The 4,068-nt window shown below is 55.9% G+C and overlaps 2 non-coding genes across 2 annotated transcripts; one reads left to right on the plus strand and one right to left on the minus strand.

The window, feature by feature from the left end:
* Window positions 1–2,613: 2,613 nt before the first annotated feature.
* Window positions 2,614–2,685, minus strand: trnaq-cug (transfer RNA glutamine (anticodon CUG)). The gene has a single exon. It is a non-coding gene; the product is annotated as a tRNA-Gln (tRNA).
* Window positions 2,686–3,105: 420 nt separating this feature from the next.
* On the plus strand, window positions 3,106–3,177 carry trnaq-uug (transfer RNA glutamine (anticodon UUG)). Its single transcript has one exon. It is a non-coding gene; the product is annotated as a tRNA-Gln (tRNA).
* The last annotated feature ends 891 nt before the right edge of the window (window positions 3,178–4,068 follow it).

The raw sequence follows: 4,068 nt of genomic DNA on the forward strand, positions 1-4,068 counted from the left end.
GCCAGACTGAATCAGTTGAAACACTTTTTAGGCTCTTCAGCTGGTGAGTGAAGGACCCCTGGAAAGCGTCCTGGATCCTGCCTCGTGTACACCTGTGGGCTGTTTTCAACGGGGGGGACAGGTAGTGGATAGCTGGGGGACCCTGGACGCCTCACAGCTGCGAGAAGACGCATGCTGCCTGCTCCCCTCTCCCTGCCTGCTGGAGGTGTTTCCCGGGAGACAGAGGCAGAGGGAACCATAAATCACAGCCCCCTCTGTGCCCGGCGCGCCGCCAGTCTGGCGGGGAGATGTAAGTGACACAGGGTCATCTCGCGCTCCCATCATCCACAGGCTCATCCATCGTGTCAAGACCGATCCTGTTTACTTACAGTCTGTGCCGTCCAGCTCTGTCTGTGTCCTTGGGAATCTGTGCTTCTGTGTCAAACGGGCTCCTCTGCTCTTACCTACCCCTGTGGAAGATACTGCGGCCTGTCTGTTGGCTGTGGCTCCGCAGGGGCCCTGTGGAAGATACTGTGGCCTGTCTGTTGGCTGTGGCCCCGCAGGGGCCCTGTGGAAGATACTGCGGCCTGTCTGTTGGCTGTGGCTCCGCAGGGGCCCTGTGGAAGATACTGTGGCCTGTCTGTTGGCTGTGGCCCCGCAGGGGCCCTGTGGAAGATACTGCGGCCTGTCTGTTGGCTGTGGCTCCGCAGGGGCCCTGTGGAAGATACTGCGGCCTGTCTGTTGGCTGTGGCTCCGCAGGGGCCCTGTGGAAGATACTGCAGCCTGTCTGCTGGCTGTGGCCCCGCAGGGGCCATGACAACATGACTGCACTCTTGCTCCCAGGCCAGGAGTCTCTCAGCAAACATGGCAGACTTTCTGCAGGACACCTCCATGGAGCTGCACACATAACACATAACATAAACACGTGTGTACACACAGACTCCTACCTAGAAACTCGCATATACATGCATGCACACACACAGACTCCTACCTAGAAACTCACATATGCATGCGTGCACACACACACAGACACACAGACTCCTACCTAGAAACACACACACATACACACGTGTGAACACACACAGACTCATACAGAAACACACACACATACACGTGCATGCACGCCCAGACAAGCACAGAGAAACACATGCATAAACATGCACACACACTTACCCAGAAGCACTCACAGAAACACACACGAAAACCCAATCGTCACAAAACTGGAAGATCGCAGGCACAGAGACTCAGTCTGTCACCCAGGTAATGGTCCATACTGGGTCACACACATGTACTCAGACCTGTGTGGACATAGGATCTATCAGACAGAACTGCACACGCACACACTCTCGGTGTGACGGATTAGACTGCACACTTATTACATCCGCTGTCAGTATAAATCACTGCCCCCTGAGCTGGGCGGCCAGGCACATTAATATCTGCGATGCTTGCAGTGACAGGCCAGGCTCTCTTAGCAACCCAGCACAGCACTGCTGACAGCCGCCCAGAGCCCAGCACTGCTGCGCACGGGGAGAGGCTGGGACGTGGAAAAACAAGACATGCAAATGACCCCACGGGGCTAATGAGGTCCTTAATGAAGCAATTAGCTGAATAATGGCAGCACACCCCACCTAGTGGCACGGGCTCTGCTGCTGTCTGGCTCTTTCACTACTCACCTGCATCACATCCGATCGTCATTGTTGGTCAGATCGGCGTTTGCAGACACTTTCTGCTGCACGTCATGTGTTCCTCCTCTTTATCAAGTGTCTTTAGCCTATTGTCAACAAGCACATTGTCTTTATCAATGTGCACTTTTTATATAGGCTTGTTTAGCTGCATAAAACACAAAGGAATGAATGAACACAAGCCTCTAGTGAATACATGTGGAGATAATGAGCGACACGGAGGCCGCCGTGCCCTTAAGCCTGGTCCTTAGCTTTATATAAAAACAACGAAATACAACTGGGGAGTTTACAGTACTCTCCTTTCACGCTTAGACTCTGCTCTCCCGCTAACCGCAGACTGGGGAGCCTGGTCGGTGCCGGTTCGCCCCAGCAGGTAGGGCAGGAGCTGGGGTGTTGGGCGAGAGGGGGCAGTTACCTTGCAGCTGAAAAGGGTTTCTCGAATTCGGATTCGAAAATGATTTGTTTTCTTACACAAACGAACAAGCCGATCTAAGATGGATGTATCGGCACTGGTGAAAATCAGATCCTTCACTGACACCAACTTCCGGAAGAGACCAACAGGTCTAACATTGTTAGACTTTGACTGCCACCTTGTGGCCACATCGAGCAATGCACCACGATTAACTCAAATGGCGCACATGCGTTTTATAAAACTCCCGATAAACTCCAGACTAGTATTCACAATGACCGATTGCAGTATTTGCGAGTAGTTATGTCATAAACGTGTGCAGATGTAGCATATTGTTTCCAGGAAAAACGCTTCCGAGACCTCCTTGCAGACTCGGTTATCCGCGTCACACATCCACTCATCAAACAGCAGAAGGATTTCGCTTCCCAATCAGATAAAAGCGGAAAAGGATGGACGGCGCCACAGAGGGTCCTGACTTCTTATTCACCCTTCACGTGAACCGCGATCCGTACGAGTACAAGGCGGACCTGCAAGAAAAAGCACAGGTCCCACCGAGACTTGAACTCGGATCGCTGGATTCAGAGTCCAGAGTGCTAACCATTACACCATGGAACCGCTGAGCGCCGCCTGCTGCGCTCCGGCACGTCTCCGCATCGGGAGACTGATCCCGTCCCAGGTGTTGCCCCAACCCCTCTCTCAGGGTGTCATGTCGATGCACTCCGGTTCAACTCCTGCAGGCACTCCGGGAGGGCCGACTTGAGCTGCGCCTGCCCGCGCCGCTTCCTGCGGGACACAGAGCCGCAGGTGCCCGCGATGGATCCGGGTCCGAAGAGAAAGGCCGAAGCATCAGGACCAGACCCCGGCAGTGCCAGCAGACTCGGGGCTCGGGGGGCTTTTGAACGGAGCGCCGCGCGTCCCGGTGAAACGGAAAGGTACTTGCGGGAAAACTACATAGCACACGCAGGACCGCTCCCTGCGAGCGCAGTTCGGCGGGTTACAGAGGAGGCGCCGGGCGCCCGGCTCAGCCCGCAGCTCGGTTCTATGGTGTAATGGTCAGCACTCTGGACTTTGAATCCAGCGATCCGAGTTCAAGTCTCGGTAGAACCTCGGCTCTCGTTTTGACGGCTTTGCGCGGCAGGAGGCTGTGGGCAGAGTTTTTACGGACACGCACCTCGGGCGAGAATCCGTCCGCGGGCGGAAATCGCCTCGTGGGGCTCGACTCTTCTGTCCACAGACAGGGGCGCTGGAGTGCGGGAGAAAATCTTCAATTAGTGTGTGTTTTAAAAACGCGTTTTAAAAAGGGGATAATACACGCAAACGCGTGTTTTGGACCGGAGTGATTCCGGCGGGGGACTGGAAGCTGCTGATCCCGGCTCCGACGCGCCGAGGGTCGCAGGAGGTTTTTCAGTCTGGAGCCCGTCCCGCTGTCGTCTCACTGAGACTGGAGCTCCGCCGCGACGTCCTGTCACGAGTGACGGAGGGGGAAGAACAGCACGTGGCGTTTACAGCACGCATACCTACCCCCCCCTACACCACCACACACACCGTACCACCAGGGGGCGCACTAACCCTGACTGACTGAAGGGGGCTTAATGAGGGGAGTAAGTGACGAGATTTGGGAACTCGTGTCTCGCCCTCATGTCCTCATGTCCCAGCACTGACCGTGTCCGAGCTCGGCCACAGAGTGGACAGCGCGGATGGGGGTCACACTGACCCACTGACCTGCCCACACTGGGGGGAGAGAGCGATGACCGGTGGTCCTGAGAGTCCGGCCCTGCTGGTCAGCAGCGGGGAAGTCAGACTGTCCACTCACAGCCCGGGGGGGGTCAGGAGCCTGCGTGCTGAACTTGAAGCTGATGCCCTCTGTCTGTCTCAGCTCTAACCTCATTCAAGCCACTACTGGCTTAGTTGGACCAAGGGAACAGCTACTCCACACGGGACAGGGCCCTTCAGAACCAGTACCGGATTCTCCAGGGCCAGGACTGGACTCGCCAAGAC

This window comes from Atractosteus spatula, chromosome 28 (genome assembly GCF_055471065.1).
Source record: "Atractosteus spatula isolate fAtrSpa1 chromosome 28, fAtrSpa1.hap1, whole genome shotgun sequence".
In the NCBI taxonomy this organism is placed as follows: Eukaryota; Metazoa; Chordata; class Actinopteri; order Semionotiformes; family Lepisosteidae; genus Atractosteus; species Atractosteus spatula.